Genomic DNA, 21,805 nt, shown 5'->3' on the forward strand with positions numbered 1-21,805 from the left:
GGCTCCAGGACGTCTGCTGAGTGTGGCCCAGCTCTCCCCAGTCAGTCCTCTGCTTCATTCAGCGGCTCCCCAACTCACGTGGAGTAGCTCATGGGTGACCTGGGGCTCTGGTGTGGACGTCCTGCACCCCATCTGGCCTTCCGGGGCTACAGTCTGCAGGGCAAGGGTGCTGGCCCTGCAGACTAACCCTCAGCCTCCTGGTCTTCATGTGGTGGCTGGGCCCACAGAGTCAGAGGTCAGCAGGGATAAACTGAATGGAGTATTAGCCATCACTTCCCTCATCATCTGGACATTATGTTTATAGGCCTTTTATACAGACGGTTCCCGCAGGGCATTTGCAAATTTAACAAACTGTGGCCGAGCAGTCCCACAGCCTCTCAGGTGAACAGTCCTGGCCACTGGACCATCGCCCCCCGACGCCCCTGAGTGGAGTGCTGGAGCCCAGGTTCACAGTGGGGCCCTCCATCAGCCCCTCAGCCTATCACGGAGCCACTGTCTTGATCACCTGTCACATGGGTGCAGAAGGGTGCCCACTGCTTCACCCAGCTCTGCTGCTTGTGCCCCCGAGCATGGGCACTCTCTCTGCTCTCAAGTCTCTGGAATGCCCCATGTGGCCTGATTTGGGATATGTCTCCCTTCAGAAAAATGTGGGAAGGCTCAGTGCCCCCTATGGCTTTGGGAAACCCCCACCCACTGGCCGTGCACACTGTGTGAGGGGAGAGTGGGGGTGCAGCTAGAGAACTGATGGATCATCTTCCACCCCCAACCCCAAACCCCAGCTTCAATCACTCAGGGCTGGGTGTTTCCCTGGGATGCCCCACTGAACCCCAGACAGTTTCCTCAGGGGGCTCCTTATCCAAAGATGCCCCGGAGTAGAGACCATCAGCTGTCAGGCCTCCCCATAGCCACACCAAGGCTGAGTGCAGGGGGCTGTCCCTGGCCAGGACCCTGCAGGAAGGTACAATGCCAGGGCTCAGGTCTCCTTGGGGCCACAGCCCGGCCTGGCACTGTAGAGTGCTGGGGACACAGGCCTGGGCAGAGGTGCTAGGGTGGGTGAAAGGAGGCTGTCCCCGAGAGGTCAGCACACTCAGGACAGGGGCCTGGCAGAAGGCCAGCTGGGAGCTGGCTGGGTCTCAGCCTGAGTAAGTATTTTGTCTGGTATTTCGGGAAACTGGGTCCCCAGGAGATGCGGTTCCTGAGGACGCAGGGCAGGTAGCGGTGCTGGGTGGGGTGGCGGAGCCTCACAGCAGCGTGAGCGGGGCCTGTGGCCAGCCAACACCCTGAGGCCAGAAGGCTTAGACTCCCGTAGCCTTTCAGCGGAGCCTTCCCAAGCCCTCCAGACAGCCGCGTGCCCTTGGGGCAGGCTGAGCTCTCCCAGCCCCGAGCAGGTGGCCTCTGTTCAGGTCTCTGCACGGTAACTCTAGGATGTGTGGGGATTCAGGTACAGGCACTGGGGCTCACACAGGGCTCTGGGCTTCCAAGCTTTGCCCTAGATCACATGGATAAGATCCAAGCCCTCAACTTCCTCACCCATAAAATGAATATACAGGTTTTCCCAGACTGTGCATGAGTCAGAACACGTTACCATTTCTGGGTCCAGGTCACCTTACCCGTGAAAGTGCTGCCATGTCCACAGCCATTCTCCCTTTAAGGAATGCAGCTGACTCGCTGCCCCGCCCCTGTCCTGGTGGGGTGGGCCTAGGGGTGACTGAGGCAGCTGGAGGGAAGGACACGCCGGTGGCCATCACGCCATCCCCTTACCCAGGCTGTTTGGGCTGAGTCAGCAGACACGCTGGAGGGAAGCCTGTGGGCCCTCAGAGGGGTGCTGGCTCCCCCTCCTTTAGTGCAGGAGGGTGGGGGCCACCTGGGGGGTGGCTCACATTCTGGATTTAATCGTCCTTGAAACTGTTACATTGTGGGGAGGCATTTCCCTAGATTTGGGCTGTCCTTGAAAAGGGGACCCCACAACTCCATGATTAATAAAAGATGCCAGCCTTTCCCTGGATCCCCCCACGTGCTGCAGACCATCCGGCATGTCTGATGCACCAGATGCGCTGTTCATGAAGGGGAAGCCGCTACCCCCCACCCCCCCTGCCCGGCTCCGCGCTCTTCTTTTCCCACTCAGTGGCGGCCCTGACCATGGGCCCAGTCTGTTTGGGAGCCCAGAGGAGCTGGTCAGAGCTAACTGACCCAGCATTCCAGGCCCTGGTGCCCCTGCCCGGCTCACAGCGGCTCCCCATGGTCCTCGTCTGCAGCTGCACCTGGGCAGCCCTGCTCGGAGACTCTAGGGTGGGGGTCCCAGCTACTGGGGCCCTCCTGGCGGGATAGGCCCGAGGTCCGTGCAGGGCCTCATAAAGGTTGAGTAGTCACTGCAGGAATGTCACAGCTGTCATTGGTGAGAAAGTCTTTGGACCCAGGAGATCCTCTGCTTCTGCTACTGACACACATGTGACCTCAGCCTCCGTGTCCCCCTCTGACCTTGGGTCCATCCTCTCCAAATAAGCCCAAGGCTGCGTTCCCTGGACTCATGGTCTTGCTAGTTAGGAGGTCTGGTCAGCAGGCCAGGGCACTGTCCCAAGGCCCTGAGGGTGTGAGTGGACAGTGGAGAAGGGTGTGCGGGGCGCACAGCTTGCCCCGCTGCAGCTGTGCGTGGGCCCCCAGCCTGCATGCTTTTCCTGGAAGGCCTACCTCTCTGACTGTGTATTTGACCTGAGTTGACCTGACCACAGTCGGCTGCCCTCTCTCGGGTCCTGCCTCCTCTCCATTCACCCTTCTGTCCTTTCAGTCAAACCGTGTCCCCACTTCTGGGTGGGCCAGGGTCAGGCCACAGCACCGAGAGTCCAAGACCTGGTGGATGGTGGGCCAGGAAGGGCTTCCAGGAAGATGATCTGGAAACCAGGATCTGAAGGCTGCATAGCTTTAGCCTTGAAATTTGGGGGTGGGGAGGATGGTGTGGTCAGGTGTGCAGGGAGAGCCACCTGGCAGCAGATTCCTCCAGATGTCCGAAGGAAGGAGAAGATTCAGGGGTCTGAGGAACTTCTGGGTCAGCAAGACCCAGTGGCAGGGCCGACCCAGGAGGGGCAGTGGTGGGCTCCCAGGCGCATAAGGAGGCTGGATGTGGTTCCAAGAGCATGGGGCGCTCTGCCAGGATCTTTCCATTCCCTTCCTTCCTTCGTGGGGCCAGCAGCTGCAGCACTGAGTGCCAGACCCCACCCTTCTAGGTCAGAAGAGGCCGCTCCCTGCCTCCTAGAGGGCCCCCTGGCGTTAGGAAGCAACGCTGATGGACCAGCCCCACCCTCCGTCACCTCCCGCTGCTGGCTCTGTCCTCTCTGCTGGCTGGATGTCACGCTGCCCTGCCTCCTGCCCCTGGGTGGGGAGGGAGCTACACAGGGGAGCATACAAAGCTTGCCACCGAGGGTCAGGTGGTTCTGCTCAGAAGCACTGGGGCTTCAATTCCTTTCTGAAGCCCGGCTCCTGCCTCTCCAGCCAAGGCCTCCATGGCCTAGCAGGTAGAATCAGTCACTCCACTTTCTCCCAGGAATCCGGACCCCATCCAGATTTTACTTACTTGTTTTCCTGTCTGACCCTGGCCTCTAGCTCCACTTAATCCCCATCCTCACCCAGAGGACCCATTTGGCATCCAATACATGCTTGTGATATTTGCCAAGCATTTATAGAATGTGTTTGGAAAGGGCCCTGTGGGCTGCGGTGGCCAACCTTGAGTGCACATCAGAAACAACCTATGGAACTTAAAAAAAATGCAGGTGACCTGGCCATGCCCCTGACTTCAGGCATCAGCCTAGTGCTGTATTTTCAGAAGGTCATGCAAAATTTGTGTGGAGAAAGTTCCTGTTGTCCTAAACCAACTGCTTCTCTGAAATAGGATCACTTTCTTCAGATAGGAAGGACCCTTGTATGAGCAAATACATTGTTGATTTCTCCCTGGTGCCTCCGTGCTCCACACTAGTCACTGGACAGTGATTTTTCTGGAAGCCATAGTGACATCATCACCCACGATAGGGTTTTAGCAAAGAAATAAAAGCCATGTTAATTTCAAGGTCCATTAAAACTCCAGTTTAAAAAAAAATCAATGTTTTCTAAACATAAATGGGAAAAAAATTGGTAGGAGACAAAATTCTATTTCAAGCCTTTACGTCTATGACCAGCAAGGGATAAAAAATATTGGTCAAGAAACCACAAACTTCTGAGTATTTGATAATCTCCCTCAGAAATGCTATGTACAAGTGTAGGTCATTTAAGATAATTTTTTATTGAAGGAAACTGATGTCCCAGGCATTGGATTTTGATGGAAAGTCAAATTTACTAGTGGAAATATCTGGTATCATAGAACCTCTAAGCTAACGAGGAGGAGCTCCCTCTGCCGGTGTGCACCTGCTCTTTGGAGAGGATGCAGTGGGGTTCCACCCAACCATCTTGTTTGAGCTGTCAAATAACACTTTCTTGAAGGGATACGGAAATCAATGATGGACCAGGGAAAAAAGGAAAAAGCTACTTGGTGTCTTGAAGGATTTCCATGTGGTAGATGGAAGCTGATGTAAAAGTCTCTGCACTGTTTGAAAAGCACTTTATTGCAGCCCTTGGCTGTTGGGGCCTCTCTTTGTGCGGTATGGCGCACACCTGTGCAGGGGGCGCCCCAGCCCAGCCTCACCCCCAGAGACCACGTGAGGACTCAGCCGGGACTCAGGGATGCCTTGAGTTGGCCAACAGAGGTAAACGTCCTCCTTCTGTCCTGTCCGCAACCCTAAGACTTAAGAGTTGTGACTCAAAATGCTGCCTTAGGAAAAAATTCAAAAAACGAAAATACTGTTTTGTATTACACAGCTTTCCCTCCCTTTGGGAATGGACACGAGATATATTTACTTAAATATATCTAAAAGCCAGTTGAGGTACTTAACAGTTTAAATAATTCAGATTTCATCTTAAAGTAATTCCTTGGGTCTGGCCACCAGTGGCCACACTGTGTGAATGGGAAGAAACTGCAGTGCCAGCCAAGGCTGGTTTATCCTGGTGGTCAGATATGGATCCGGGCACGGCTTCCTGCACTGTAAAGGTGTCCAGGCACCAAAAGCCTTTCCTGGTGCCTGGGTTTGTGGTGGTTTCTGGGGCCTCCCCCCTCCTCTTAAGGTGGCCTCAAGTCAGAAATTTGTCTGCTCCCTCCGCACCACCCTGCCTCTCCCAGGATAGACGGCATTCTTGCTCAGAGAGGCTCAGGTCCATGCAGTCTGCATCCCGAAGAATGAACCGAGGTTCAGTTTCACACCACACCCAGCCAGGAGAAGGCTTGGCCGGGTCTTTCTGGCACTTTCCTTCCTTCGTTTTGGGCTTGACATGTGCTGTGAGAGGCCTCATGTGACCTGCTGATTTGTGCTGGCTTGGCCTGAGTACTGGGGCTGCAGGAGACCTGGCTTCCCTGGCAGCTTTTGCCCACCTTTCCTTAGGAAGTGCCCCCGGCTGAGATGGGAGTTCCTTCTGCAGCCGCTCATTGGTGAGCTCCTGGCATTCCTTCCTCTTAAAGGAACATCAATTCCCTTTAAGATCCACGGTGGTCAACCTGGGCTTGCTCTCTGAGTCATCGTGGCCCATCTACCTGCACCGTGGTGTTCTCCTCGTGGGCTGACCATGCCTGCGTCCAGGACCCACAAGGGTACCTGGTGCCTCTGTCCCCACCTCAGTTGCTATCACCTCTCCTAACAGGTGTGGATGTGAGACCTTTAGCAAGTCACCCACATGACTTTTCAATCTGAAGAATTTGGCTTGGTTTTCCTTGGAATGTTGCATTCATTTGTCACCAACAGATTCAACAGCTGAATGTCCAGGGGGAGGCAGGGCTCTGTCAGCCCCGAAGCCAGGACTGGTCGGGAGGACAGGCAAGGAACAGATGATGCTGACGGTCCCAGCCCTGCCCAGTGCCCTCAGCTCAGCAGGGAGAGTTCCCCTGCTGGCTCATATTTCCTTTATGGCTTGCCTTCAAATATTTGAAGGAGGAGAGACATTTAAGCAATGCTTCGATTTTGAAGAGCAGATGTTTTTGAACAATACCCTCCAAATGGTAATCCTGGACGCTGATAATTAGGTGCAGATGATAAGATTTCACAGAAGAAACCCGGATAGTTGACTATCCTTGAATTTCTGTCAGATCGAATCCTTGCATTTCTCTATCCCCGGGTTGCTTCTGAAGTCAGTGAGGCAGTCCTGACAAAGAAGGGAGACAGAAAGATGAAAAGGAAAGACTGATTTTCAAAGCCAATTTGTGTCCATGTCTGCGGGATGCAAACCAAAATTTGGAAAGAAAAGAAGTGGGTGTATGGGTGTGGAAGGGATTTTCTTAATCTGGGAAACTGGTTCAGGCCCATGAAACATTTCATCAAATGCTAATGTGAAACTGATGCGTTCATCAATATTTATGTCCTCCTGACTGAATGGGCCCCTCAACTCCCTCCCTGGTCTTGCCAGTCCAGCCAAATAATTTGGCAAAGGGAGACAGTGGAGCCGGATAACACAGTATGGCTGAGAAATGCTGTCTTTCTGTGAACACACTTGCTATCATTTTTTAGCTGTTTATTTTTCACTTGAAAGACTTCCCTTCTCTCCTAAACCTGGAAATACTTACCAAGTACTTACAGATCCTGCTGAGTTCTGTCCACGGCCTCCATCCCCCAAGAGGCTGATGTTCTCAAGTTGGGAAATGCGAAGAGCAGAGGGACACTGGACTGCACGCGCCTTGTGTGGTTCGGTGTCACAGCGGCCCTGAGAAACATCATGATGGCTGCCCTTCTACAAGTGAGAAACAGGTTCCGAGGGCCTCGGTAATTTGTGTTCTAACTGGCAGAGCCAGATCTGGGCTCCTTTGGAGGACATCGGAGTCCTACCCTTGGCCCCAGGCCTCCTGCTGGTTCACTGTGGGCCTGTGATAGTCTCTGGGGGCGGCTGAGCCTGCCTGGAGCGTGGATGCACGTGTCCGCTCTCTCCAGTGCGCGGACTCCTATCCCCTTGGGGTTCTTCAGTGGCCTGGCAGATAAGATGTGAACAGCAATCAATACTCTGGCCATCAGTCACACTGTCCCGTTACTCGGGCATCTTCCCTGCCAGACCCTGCATCCCACGTGAGCAGGCTGTTGGGCTCTTGGGCACATCTGTACCTGGATATCATTCCTGAAGTTCACCACCAAGTTGGCTCTGGAGAAAGTTACTGAATGAAGGAGGGAGAGGGACGGAGGGTGCAGGAGGCTGCTGGTGTCCCTCAGAGCCCTGCGAGCTGTGCAGACCACCTGTGGCTCAGGACTCTGTGGGCAGAGGAGATGTCCCCATGGAGCAGGCTGCTGGGCACCATGACCAGCAGTCCCACACCTGCATGTCATCCTCAGCGGGTCCCCAGGAACTGGCCGCTTCCTTAGAAGTCATGGTCCTTGGCTTGTTTTACACCATCTCCGAGACCTCAGGACTTCCAGGCTTGGTTTTATAAACCTAGGGGGAAAAAACGCCCAGCCAGATCTGAGGCTCATTACTCATAGAAGCTAATTTTTAAATATACAATTCCTGCATAAATTTACATATAAAGAAGGATCTTGTTCGGAAAAAAATTCCTGTTATCATAACATTGTGGTCGGCATACAAAACCACAGGAGATGCAGATGCAGAAGTCATGGTTGCTCAGCAACCATAACTGCCCAGTTTAATGCCTAAGTAGACAGACTGATGGTTGGAATCAAGTGTGGGGAGACCCCTTGCCCGCCACCACTGGTGTTGCTGGGTGATCGCTCAGCCTGCCCAGACAGCCTGCACCGGAAAGGTGATTGTTAAGCAGATGAAAAGCTATTTGGAGCTTCCCAGCCCTGGACGGCCGTGTGCCAGTTACCTGTGCCCACACTGGAGGGTTTCCATCTGGCCTCCCTTGCCAGGATGCGTTTGTGGATGTGGCACATAGGCCTGCCCTGCCACTCTGGGGTAGCAGGTCTGGGAGCTGGAAATTGCTGGCAGCCATCTCCATGCATCCAGTGACAGGCTGGGCAGAAGGGGCGTGCCTGCGGGAGGCTGGGGAGTGGGGACAAGCCTGGAAACAAGGCCTGGTGGGGTCGGCAGTGGACAAAAGAGGGTGAACAAGGAAGCCTGATATCCATGGCACAGTACTCCCCAATTTGCCCTAAATTCCTATCCCCTTGGGGTTCTTCAGTGGCCTTGCAGATAAGATGTGAACAGCAATCGATACTCAGGCCATCAATTCCTGGCCAGGCTCTATGTGACAGGACGTTCCCGTCCGCCTACACTGCAAGCTCACCCTGTTCTCTGGCATGAGAGGGATAACCTAGGTCCCTACAAGCCCTTTGTCTGTGGTTATAACAACCCCTGTAGGAAGCCTCTCTGTCTCTGGGGGCCCCTGAGCCCCATGTGCTGGAAGGGAGCACGCACCCCACGCTCCCCAGGCAGGCTGAGCCCACGACCCTCACGGTCCTGCTGCAGGAGCAGGAGGCCTGGGTCCAAGGGTATGGCTCTGGGTCCTCCAAAAGAGTCCAGACCTGGCTCTGTCAGCTAGCAGGAGAGTTGCCAACCCTGGGGAACCTCAGTTTCCATGTCTATTTTTTAACATCTGCTACAAACAGATAATGCGCAGCATAATACGAAGAATGGGAAAATGAGAGAATGCAAAGAAAAGCCATTGCCTCAATCTGCTAACAGACAAATGCCCACCCCAAACCTTGACCTTATTAGTAAGGAACGCAATAAAGTTTTTTTTTTATTCCATCCTTGGATTTCTGAAGGATTTCCCCAAAAGGATGGCTGCCGATGACAGATGGTCTCATCTTGCAGAATATTAATGGGCAGCCCTGCCGCTGTCTGTCTTTTCTGCAGCTGCACTTGTGACCTGGTGGGGTGGCCTGTGTTTGCTGTGACATTATTAGTGAGGAAGGAAGAGTTAAAGCACAGCATGCCTGGAAGAGACCTGAAAACTCCCCAGCTGAATGATTCACCCCTTTCTTAGTTTTGCTAAAAGGCTGAGTTCATACGTCCAAATATATAGGGCCTATCACATTGTACTCTTAAATGGCTGTTTCTCCAAGAGTAGAACAATGTAACATTTTAGAAAATCGAAAGAGTGAAAAGAAGTAAAAATAAAATCCCCCCCATTGCACTTCCACTTTTCAGAGAAAACCACCATCACTGATACTTGTCCATGTATCTTCTCAATATTATGATTCACTTCACAGTAAACTTCCTTAATGTCACAGCCTGTGTCAGTGTGCAGATGCCCATATATAAAATATTCAAGGAATGAGGGCAGGAATTCATCAGCTTTTAATCTGTGCTCTTCACTACGTGAGCTCAGGTTTGGCGGTGTTTCAGCTCAGGAAAATGCACATAGCTGTGGCGTTGATCAGTAATCGCTCACTAAAGTATTTCTCATAACTAGAGTGATAAGTGTTATCTAAGTAGTGTGCGCTTCACTCATTGGACACATCGCTTTCCCTCTTTTATGTTAAAGAGACTTAGTATGCGACTCAAGTTGAGGTCCCCTTATCAGCAGCACTGCTGTGTCACCCAATGGGGTGGTTACATTTATTATGAAAACATTGTTCAACTTTATCACAAGTTGAAATTCATGTACATTCTGTCCAGAGGGTGCAAGCGGAAAAATGTGCAGCTCCCACTATCAGGACTGTCTCACTATGTGGGATCTTATTTTGATAACTGAGCATTTTGAGCATCATCTCTGGCCCTGTGAGTTAGCATTTTTCCAATTCCTCCTTGGAATGAGGTGGAGTACAAATAAACAGTCTTATAGCATCTTAGCTCCACTCCGATGAGGGAGGCTACAAAACCACGGGTGTGTCATCCTTCTGTTCACATGCATTTTTGGTGAGACGCATAAAATTGTAGCACCTGCGATTGATTGCTAAGTCCTGCAGTGGTTGATTCCAATTTTCAGAACTCATACCTCCCTACTCATCACAGAGGAAGAAATGATCGCAAATGTCACGTGGCTTATCTTTTCCCTCAAGAAACACACTCATTGTGAGTCATGCCGACTTCCTGGAATCTTCGGAGACCTGGATCCACAGCTTTCCCAAGGGCTGCCCCTGCTCCCAGGCCGCTTCCTCTGTTCTTCCAGCCTTCTCTCTGACTCTCTCTTCTGGCTGGCTGAGGCTCGCCATCTCCGTTCCCCATGCTTTTCAACACCCGACCCAATGCTCAGTCCTCTCTCTGGGGAAGAAGGCAGCTTCTCTCGGCTCAGGCTGTCTGCAGAGGCACCCGTGCCCTGCTATGCCTTTTGTGTGTAAATTAGAACCCCGGGTTTCTAACCCACAAGCCCCTTGGAGACCAACTAGGGACTTCTACATGTTTTAGAAGAGAAGACAATCAGTCTTCCAATTCATTCATAAACATTTACTGAGCATGCACCGTGTGCTAAGATTAGATCCAAAATCTGTTTTGATAAACTAAATAAAAAAAATTCATGGCGCTGGAGCTCAGGGTTACAGCTATTCATTCACTGAGGTCAATTCAGGAGCCTGTTCTCAGAGACCTACTTTTGCATGAACAAGTTTACCTTCCTTCATTTTCACAAACAACATCTTCTTCCGTAAAGATTCATCCAGGCTGCCCATCCTCTAAAATGACGCTTTCTCATTCCTTCTGCTTGTGAATCTGCTCCTGACTGCTCTAATCTCCAAGGCCGGCTGCCTGGAGAAAGAACATCACATCTCCCTGCGGGCCTCACTTCCCCGACGCATAACTCACACTGGCAAAGAGGTGAGTCATTTAAGTACATTTTCTTCTTTCTGGGTTTTAAGTTTTCATGTTGCTTTTGCAAAATGCAGCAAAGGCCAGGAGGTAGACATAAAGTGTGCAGGTCACATCAAATCTGAGTATGTCCAGAAGCTATGGTTCAAAGCAGAGTCTATCTGGGTTGGGAGAGAAAATAAAGGGAAACTCATGAGATAATGCTTGAGACAGATTGTCAATAGCATGTGGAAAGGCCATTTCACTTGATCAGCTGGGCTGTCTTGGACAGAATTTTGATTAAAGAAGACATTCTGGGAAGGGTTGGTGTGGACAGGTCACCTGAACAACGACTGCTCAGGATGAATGCATGTGGAGTGCGGCGCATGGAACCGCGATGAAGTGAGGCTGCCCAAGGGAAGGCGGCCCCGTCTCCTGAGTCCGGCTGACTGGGCTGCCTGGAATAGCTTACCAGACGCTACCCAGAGAGCCCATAAAGCCAGGGAATGCTCAGGAAACTGTGCGACGGCATGGTCTGGGAAGACTGGGATGGCATGGGAAGACTGGGATCAAGGAGCTGGGCCGCCTGCCCTTCAGGGGAGCAGCCGATGAACAGCCCTCACCTGCTGGCCTTTCCTGAGTCCTGGATGGTACGTGCAGGCCTTTGGGGTCCTCTCAGACCCCCAAACAGAGGCAACTGAAGAACTTCAGCGTAAGAAGTGTATGAAAATACTTCAGTTAATGCCATGTGGAAACTTCCAGAAAAGATATATTTAGAGGTCCACGTTCAGGAATGAGCAGCTTCCAGATGCAAATGTCATTCTCCCTTTGGCCCACTGGGCCCCGGAAGGTGGAAGCGGCTTCAGGAAAGGGTGCTGCCCTGTTGGAGGGCTGTCGCCCCCCCAGCCTGCCATGCTGCTCCTCTCGCCCTTCTGGCCGCCCCGCCCCAGGGGTTCCCCCCACCCGTCCCCCGGTCTTGCCCAGGAAGGCGGAGGCTTCATCTAAAGAGCTGTGCCAAGGACTCCCCAGACCGGAGGACCCTGGGCTGTGACGTCCGCGCGGTCCCCTTGCAGACCGGCGCTGGCTTAGGGGCTCTGCGCGGGGACAGCGCGTGCCTCCACCGACAGGGGGTGCAGCTCCGCCGGGAGGGGTTCGGGGGGCTCTCCGATGCCGGGAGGCAGCTCAGGGAAGGTGACCCCTTCCCCGTGTAGAGCTGCACGCTGTGTTCTGGCCGGCTGTTTGGCTGTGTGGGGATGGGGGTCCCTGACTGGGGCCCTGTCCTGTCTCAGCCCAGCCCCCTCGCCAGGATTCCTAGGGTCACGCCTGCCCTCCACTCCGGTCCCTCTGGGCCTTGCTGGTGGATGGGTAGGGAATTGGGGCTAATTCCCACTCTAGAAGCGCCAACCGGTCCCTGGGCTGAACCTCCAGGAGGCCTTTAACCCAGAATCCTCTGGAAAACCAGCCAAGGGCAATAGGGACTGTAGGAGTTTCCAAAAGATGTGCCTGGACGTGGCTCTGGGTGCCTTCCAGTGGCCAGCTAGGGCTGGCCAAGATTGAAGTGTCCACCTTCATTTCTGGCCAGGATGTTTCTGGCGCCTGACAGGTTTTACCTGTTGGACCCAAGAACCCACCTTCCTAATTCGGAACAGACGTTGAACTTCTGTGCAAGATTGTTCTTGGGGTGACCTTCCAAAGGGCTGTGGGTGTGGCTGAAACAAGTCCTGGGACAGAGGGACAAAGGCTTTCTCTGGCATTGAGCACCCCAGGGGTGCTCTGCATGCCTGAGCCGCAGTTCCGTGCAGTCCTGATCATCAGCTCTGCCCCCACCACCAAAAGCACCCCCAGGAGCACACATCTCTGCTGATGAACCCTAACCCTTGGGGCCCCGCTGGAGATGATACCCCCAAAAGCGATCTGGGCACCTCCCAACTGCCCGAGCAACAGACTGACCTCAGCGGGGTCTGGGCAAGGAAGGCAACAGGCAGCCACCTCTGGGTCTAGGAAGGGAAATTAGGACAGTTTATTTACTATTTCCCTGTTGTACTGGGCAAATAGACGTCAGGATAAATTATGGTGCCCAAAGCCTGCTTGATGCAAACCCCTTGAGTGAAAGCGACTTTAATGGACAAACGCTGGCCTGTCCCTGCCCCCACCTCAAGGCTGCTATTAACTTTCTATGTGCTGGGGAACCTTTGGCTCATGGCCTAAATAATAGAAGAATAATTAGAATAATTACTGGAGAAGGCCAGGTCAAATATCTGAAGATCTTCCCTTCACAGTGGTTATCTTTATTTTTTTAAGAAAATCTTTAAATTAACCTAACACTGCTACTTTGCATCCAGAATATTTATTTTATGTAAAATAAAATCATTGCCTTGACCCCTGAGTAAACTTCAAAAATTTTTAAAAAATCATAGAAATTAATGATTTCTGGGCCCATTACTTATGGATGAGAGCCCGCTGTTGGTTTATTGTTCTCAGCCAGGCGAGCCTGGGAGATGCAGTTCAGCTCATCTAGCCCACTGGAGGGGCTCAAGAAAGTGGGGGGCTTGGGGCCCCTGTGTCCTTCCTGTAGCTGCTTTTATAGAGGTGAGGCAAGAACACCTGAAGTTTAGACAGAAGACCCCTCCCCAGGCTGGATGGCCAGTGAGGGAGGGCCCCTGGGGGAGCCATCACACCTGGCTGCAGCTGCCCGGTGTCTGGCTTCAGCCTCCTGTGACTGGGGAGCTTGAATGCACCCCTGCACGCACGTAGCTTTTTCTGACTGTCACCACAGCCCCCAGCATTGGGGTCCTCGCCTCTTCCGTCTCCCTGGGCAGCTGCCCCACCAGGGACCAGGTCTTGGTGGGAGTCAGGGCTCCGATCCAAGCTTGGGACCTGTTAAGTCTGAGCAAGCACCCCAGGAACAGATGTCACCGATTGCTTATTGCTTAGTGACTCTGTTTCCTTATTTATGAAATGGAGATACACCCACGTCACGCAGGATTATGGAGTAAGCTGACGTTTTTACTGGAGTGCCTGACAGGAAGGAAGGGTGAATTCGTGGCAGCCTATAGTTTAGATACCACGTCTGTGTGTCGTAACGACTGACCAAGACAGAAGGCACTGGAGAAGCACACCACGTCTGCCTGGGACGAGGCCCTTGGTCTCCCACCCTGCCCGTGGTGATGGTGTGTACCCAAGGCCCGTCCTGTCCATCTCCTCCCAGCCCCGTTATAACATCTGGATTTAACTCATGGTTAGTAGCGTGCAGGAGGTGGGGGAAGCAGGAGAAAAGGCAACCTTTTCTCTTTTAAAACGTAAAATAGCATAGACTGATTCAAAGCAGCCGTTTGAAGAACCAGGTTGCATGGAACCAACAAATACCCTGATGCATATGGCTGCTGGGAGGAGAGGCGCCCTGGGATGGCGATTCTCCCCGAGGGCTCCCCTGCGATGCCAAGGTGCTGTGCAGCATGCCGCCCCAACTCCCTGCGTGCTTGGGAGTGAATGCTGGCTGATCCACAGGCTTCCGCACAGCCAGGCAGCCATCCGGCATGTCACTGAGGTCTTTAAATATTCCTCCTCCTCATTCTTGATAATTAATACTATGCATCAATAATGCCATGCTTCAAACCTGAATCTACTATGAACTTGACAGTCTCTCTGTTGAGTTTGTTTTCACCCTAAGAGCGTCAGGGACTCTGGCGAGTAGCTACTCCCAGGAAAACGAGTGCCTGAGAGGTGATCTTTGGCTGTGTAGTGGCCATCGGGTTAGCCAACGGCTTGGTTCCCCAGGTCTGGTCGCGTGGCTAGTGTGAGCAAAAACAACCAAAATCGCTTTCTCCACCGCTGCAGGCAGCAGCATCCTTGTGTACGGCTACCACACTCATTAGGTTTCAAGGCAATAAAATCAGGGGTTTGAGTCTGAAATCCTGAGGTACGGTTTTCCCTTTCCTGTGTACACACCACTGCCCTGAATTCTTTTTCAAGACTTGCTCCCTCATGCAGATGGCACTGGAACTCTAGAATCATGGCATATAAGCCATCCCGCACCCCTGCATTTGAGAGATTCCTAAATGAGAACTTATTATCAACCTGTCATTCTTCCATAATTATCCTCAGCCAGGACATTCTCGGTTGTTTCCATATCATTTGGAATGACACAGAGTAGATATTACCCTTGTCTGTATATGCACACAGCAAGGTTTGCAGTGAGTACTCACCCATTTGCATTTCGAAAGAGGCAGAGGCCTGACAGAGATTTTTGAGCTATTATGAAGCACTTATTAGTAGAAATTGAACCATCCCCCTACATCATTTCCTTCCTCATCATCATTATTTCTGCAAATTCTCTGCTCCTTCCAAAAATTCTAGGGCACGCTGTCTAAAAAGATCATCTGCCCCTAAAAGAATTATTCATTTGGGTTAATATAGCTCCAAATTTGAATAGCTCCTTTCTTAATATTTTCCAGAGATCATGAAGGGTCACCTAGAGAGAAAATCACTTTATGTTGCTAAAATGCAGACCCATACACTTGCATGTGCATGTTTGTGTGTGTAAAATATAAGAAATTATATGCATGTGATGCATCCCCAAAATATAAGAAAAGTGTATGTGCATATGTGGGTGTGATGCACACACACAACATAAATTATGTATGTGTGCGTGTGTGTGCATCTGTGTTAATTTGTATATGTGCGCATACATACGTGTAGACACTGGACCAGTCAGTGAGTGGGGGAAGGCCTGTCACATTATGGGTTTAAATTTGCCTTTTAAGGAAAATTACATGCTAAAAAAGCTCAGGTGTGGTAGCAGGAAAATGTAGGACTTGAAATGTTCTCTGCTACTCTGTATTAAAACCCTCATTCTTGTAATTAGTCATTTTCATGCCGTTTAAAAATACCTCAATGCCAAATGGAGAATTGGATTCTTTTAGGACAGGGGCAGCGCTAAGACCATCTTTTTAAGTGTTACCCTATGCCCTCTTTGTTTACTCCTCCTTTTATTTACTTTCCCCTTATTCAGCTTGGCCTCTGCTCCTGTTTTCTGCACCCCAGCTCCTGCTGTGTGGACACAGGGCCCTCTCAGAGCCCCCCTCCCAGGCCTGGGTCAGGGCCATCTGCTGCCATGGCCTTATTTTGCCTTGCCCTTCCTTTCTCCCTGGAGTGGCCCAGCCTGGCTTGCCTCCTTTCCTATTGAGACACAGAGATTTCCCCCTGGAGATGGGCCTGGGCAGGGTCTGCAGTCTACTGCCCCCTCCCCATGCTCTGGAGCAGGCTTTGGCTCTGCCGTTGTCCCTTCTGACCCGGGTAGGCAGCTCCCGCCCTGTCCTGTTGCACTGTGGCCTCCTCTCAGAGAGGTCTCCGGGCTGCTCCTTGTGTTTTCTGTCCACTCACCAGCGGACAGCATGGCAGGAGAGGCTGCTCTGCAAAGTGTAGGTCCCCAGAGGTCACCTTCCTCAGGCCCCCAGCAGGGCCGATGTGACTTGCCAGTGGGGGCAGACATGCACACTCCCCACCGTGATAAAAGACACTGGAGCAGGCGCTCATCAGGATGTTCACAGAGAAGCCCCGGGGAGCTTCCCAAGGAACGTGGAATTAAATTTGGGTATCATCATTATTATCAATTATTATTTATTGCGTGCCCACTGGCGGCCCTAGCACGCTCCAGGTTTAATGTTGCAATAAGACCTTATTTGTGCAGTTCCCACTAGGGTCCCGAATTTCAGTCCTCATCCAAATCACCTTCATGAGATGCTTTAATGATTTTTAGATTCTGAGATTAAGTCTTTTCCATCTCTCATTTCCCTATGTCTTTATGCTTCTCCTACAAGCACTGGTGATCTTTTTAGCTTTTCCTATAATGTTCAAATTTTTCTGGTCTTTTCCTTATTTTCACTTTTCTTCTTTTTCTTTTCTTTTGTCCTTTCCATTCCCTGTGCTGGCAGGTACAATTCTGAGTTGTCCTCACACTCCAGGTTGACCTTTGGGCTAAAAATGAACTCCATTTCTTCTCTCTGCCTTTCTGAATTTAAGATGTGTGCCCGTGGTGTCTGCTCTGACCTGGCAGAGTCTGGCAGGCTTACCATCCATTTTCCACAGAGTGTTTCATGGCTGGGATGAGCCCAGGTGGGGAAAAGACTATAGAGGGAGGGAGGAGAGAGGAGCTCTTCAGGAGGCCCCCCAGGGCCATGGCATCGACCTGGGGAGAAGGGGTCTGACCTGCCTTGTGACTCCAGGGTGGCCTGTTGGTGGTCAGGCATTGCATTCTGGTATTGCATGCAAAATCTCCAGTTCACTATAAGCAAATCGGGCCTAACGTGATCAATAACCATTTCCGAGTTCATTATGGAGTTCACGGGCACCGTTTTATGAACCTTTATTGTTTAAGAGAACCCTGAGCACCTCTCTCTGAGCAGCCTGGAATTATGAATGTCTTCAACAGTGTGACCAAAATGTACCTATTTATTAGATTTTAGTGGTGGACTAATGCTAGACTACATTTTTAGACACAGTTCCTTTATCACTAAAAAAAAAAAAATGGAGAGCGTGAAGCTACAGCACCATCCTTCAGTTTCGGTCTTTGGAAAACTTAGTCTAAATCAACCAAAGACAAGCTGACTACAAATTACCCTGAGCTGCCGTGAGGTAAGGTCAGCGCAGCCCCGTTTCAGGGAGCGTTTATCAAACCCCGCTAACTGCCACCCGTTTTCTTCAGATCTAATAGATGACAGGATACGGGCAAGAGCAGCACTGGTATCAGACCAACAGCCCCACCACCCTCACTTTTTGGAATGCAGTGAAGAACCGGAGGCCCTCTCCGCTCTGGGTCTGTAGTCCCTAAACTACGGCTGCCCTTGGGAGTGGCACACTCAGGCTTCAGAGGAAAAGAATTAGTGTTTCATTTTCCAAGACTGTCACACCCCACCTTAACGAGCCCTTAAAAGAGACGAATGTGCTGGGAATGAAAAGATTTATTCGAGATATTTAAATACTCTCTCTCAGCTATAGCTAAGCCGACACACTTGGCTCTCACAATGATATTTTTCTGTTGTTTTTGATAATACGCGATGGAAGTCTGTTGCTCGCCCTGCCCTTGTGGAGAGCACGTCTCACACGTTGGCACGTTAGGGGCAGAGGCGGCAATGCGGCAGGTCCCGATGACTGTGCCCTGCCCTGAAAAGCGCACCAATTAAGATATTTAATTACATTTCTGAATGCAAACAGCTAAATAAATATCTTGTTAATTAAAAAATAAATGAATAGCACAACAGATCTTCAACACTTTACAGCACACTAAAACCCTGCGAGAGTTATGGCGCACTGTCCGTTACAATCAGCCGTGAAGCGCAGTACCGAGGTAATGTGGGTTTAAGAAGGAACTACTGCAGAATGTATATTTTCATTATCAAAAACGTTAAGCCATTTATCCTGAGGAGTCAGAATAATCATTAATGGCTGGGAATTTATGGTGCCAGATCTTAAACTAATGTGAATGATTCCAGGTGTTACTAATGGCTTCAGTGAAATGTGCCAGTACCTAAGACTTCTACTAAATCTGAGGTAATAGTCGGATGCTTAATCTCGACAGATGAGTAGCAATTTAACTGACACATTGATTGGATTCTGTAGGTTTAAATGGCACCCATTGTGAAGGTACACGGTCAAACAGCAGTCCGGAGGGCGACTTAGAAGTCATTCTCTTTGCAGGCGCTCCCGCACCAGTGCTGCAAAGATGGCACGGAACCCACGTGCGAGCAATGTTATTTCATGTGTGTGGTTCCTTTTTGTGACACAAGCAAAGACAGAGTTTAAAACTCTCCTGCCAGCTTTCAATCCTTCTGTCTACAATCTTTGGACAATTCTTTGAGATGGTTGCCTGATAGCCCAGGAGTGCCTAAGTGGGACGTGTCAAGCCAGGTGAGTATTTTGATGGAGCCTGACCCGTACACTTCAGTGCAGCCCTGTGAACAGGCTTTGTCCGAATATGGACAGCTTCACACTCCATCATCCCGGGCCCCACGTCACATCTGTTCCACCTCCTGTTGGATGTTTCTAGTGGGTGCCTTCATCGAATGAAACAGAGTGGAGCCCTGTCTGATTCTGGGTCAGAATCATAACCATGTACAGAATTGGACCCTGGTGGTGCCAGGGCCCCGGGTCCGGAGGCTTCCTGCCCTGGATGCCTTTGTAGTGTCTACACTTGTGCTCATTAACGGTGACCATTGGAGCTGTGGGACCCACTGCCCTGAGCACAGAGCATGCGTGGCGGAGGTTCCTGATCGCTGTCAACATCCTTTGAAAGCCCATAAAAATAAATTATCCATAGGTTTACCTGTCGGGAAGATAGATTCGGTGCATCCGACTGTTGCAGGCATTTCAAGTGACAGGGGTGCCTATCATGTTCCTGTAATAGGGTCAAACAGCTGGACGGGGATTTAATGCTCAGCAAGGCCAGAGGGGCTGAGCACTTGTAGGGGAGGATGGATGGAGTGATAGAAGGCAGCAGGACCTGTTTATTACAGCATTTTTCTGCTTCACTGCAGACCTGTAATGATTGCCACAGAGCTCGATTGACGGCTGCCCTCTGTCTTCCAGCACTTCCAGGAAAGTGGGTGAAGGCCAAGAAGTATGCCTGCTGACCTATCACTCTGCTCTGTCAAGAGTTCAATTTACTTCTCTTGACAAGCATCCAGGAGCTGTTGCAGGTTGTGTTTGATTGGTCCATGTAGGTTAAATAAAAATTGGTTTAATGAATATTTCAAAATGTCTTGTCAGGATCAGGTATTTTAATTAAGGAACATGCACTCCGTATGCTGAGTGGGGCCTCCTTTCCTCCAGTGCCGTTCATGGGTGTCTGTGGGGCCCTTGGCTACAAGGAAAACAGGAAGAGACAATGGGTGAGTCGCTGATGTTTGGGTTCTGAAATGCATATAAAGTATTTATAAAGAGGAGGAGGGCATACGTGGGCGGGGAGGCACGGCCGTCTGTAAATGATGAGACCCACCCGTTGCCAAAACCCGGCCTGGGCGAGTGAACTGTTTGTGTGACTTCCTTCTCCAGCCTGGGGCACTCTAGCTGAGGCACATTTTGGGTCACCCTGCCTTGTCCCCAGGGGGATTCTGAGTCAGGGAATGTCCTGCTCAGATTGGCACTGACTCTCCACGAGGCCTCAATGTGGGACGAATCTGGCTTGAGTCGGATGTCACCTGTTTGCCCCTTCACTGCCTGGATATAAGTGAGGGGCACAGAATGGTTCATATTCATTCCTGTACCTTTGCAATATCACATGTGGTTCATTCCATTCCACTCCATGGAAACGTAAAGTTCCCCTCACTGTAACAGGAATGGAGGGTCCCTGGAAGAACAGGCCTTGTGTGCCCTCCTGGAGCTCACACACAGGGGTGAGCTGGGGAGAATCCTGGCAGGTCAGCTGGTGTCGCCAGTGTGGGAGGGCGGGAAGGCCAGCAAGGCCCCTAGTGTTGCGTTCCTCGCCTGCAGGTGCCCGGTCACTATGCTGGCATCTTGATAGTGTGGCCTTGCCTCTGTTTCCTTACTGGTGCATAGCTTTCCAGAGGCCATGATATAAGCTGAGGGGACTGTCACTGAGTCAGACACAGAATTGGAGAGGTGCTCCAGCTCCCCATCTTACTTAAATACCAGACGTAATGGAATCAAGGTCCTGCCTCAAAGTCATGTAATATAAGTTGGATGCTTCTCTTTTTCTCTGCTTTGTAGAAAGAAGAAGTGCGTCTTGGAGCTCTGCATCTCGAGCCCAGTATATTCAAAGTGAAGGAAAAGCCTGCCATTAAGCTCTCGGGGCCTGGGCAGGAAGGGGGACTCTACGCTGGCAGGGGAATCATACTATTTGTATGGCATCTTGCTAATGGAATTATAAGCCCATTTCACATGCTTATTGCAAATGCTTACTTTTTCCTATACTGTCCGCTGCTATCGCTCGCAGGCTCAGATTCAAATGGAATGCTACTTCTGATGAGCTTGAGGAGTCAGTGTGGGAGGCATTTGATTGGTTCATGTAGGTTAAATAAAAATTGGTTTAATAAACATTTCCGCATACCTTGTCAGGATCAGGCATTTTAGTTAAGGAACATGCTGTATGTCTATTAAGGATAAAGCACCCAAATGCTTTTTTACAGGGGAAGAATATTCTGAGGCTGAAACCTTCCGGCTGAGGGTCTGATAGTTGCCTTTTCTTACCTCAGGGCCAGGACCCAGAGAGAGTGGGGTCTTCCGAGGTACCGGGTTCAGAATATGCCCAAGAAGGCAAGTAACTTGTCCCTGTGGAAGTGGACAGTCCCATGTGGGTGGCTTTTGTTGGTTTCCAAAAGTGACTTATTACTTGGTCACATCCAATGGCTCAGATTTTGTTTGAAATTGTAAGTCACATTCCCTAACTGATTTTGTGTAGCCAGGCGAGGTGAGTGTCATTAGCACCTTGTATAAACTCCATGTGGTGAAGCACCTACTTGTGGCCCAGACCGGATGGAGGGGACAGACAGACTCACAAAGGGCAAGAGTGACAAAGCTTTAAAATGTTCCAAAGAATCTAAGATGCAGAGTATGTATTCATATCCAAGGGCCACTGTAACAAAACCCCACAGACGGGTGGCTTAGACCAAGAGGCATTTATTTCCTCAAAGTTCTGGGACCCCAAGTCCGGAATCAAGGTGTGAGCAGAGCTGTGCTCCCTCTGAAATGTAGGGGTGTCCTTCCTTTCCTCTTCTGCTCCTGGTGCGCCGACGATCTTGGCTGTGGACTCAGCCCTCCGGCACACGGCCATGCGCCTGCGTGTGAGCCTCCGCTCGGGCTCTCCCTGTGTGTCACCCCACCCCTCCGCGTGCCCTATGGGGTTGAGTCTCACCCTAATGACCACTTAACTTCATTACATTTGCAAAGACCCTATTTCCAAATAAAGTCACATGACCGGGTACTAGCGTTTAGGATTCCAGTATATATTTTTGGGGGACGCAATCCAATCCAAAGAAGGGATGTGTGTCCGGCTTGTGATCACGGTTGCCTGGCGAGGGTCAGAAACCTGTCCCCCTGCTCTTGTCCTCTCTGG

The sequence above is a fragment of the Manis javanica genome, chromosome 7 (genome assembly GCF_040802235.1).
Source record: "Manis javanica isolate MJ-LG chromosome 7, MJ_LKY, whole genome shotgun sequence".
NCBI classification, from domain to species: domain Eukaryota; kingdom Metazoa; phylum Chordata; class Mammalia; order Pholidota; family Manidae; genus Manis; species Manis javanica.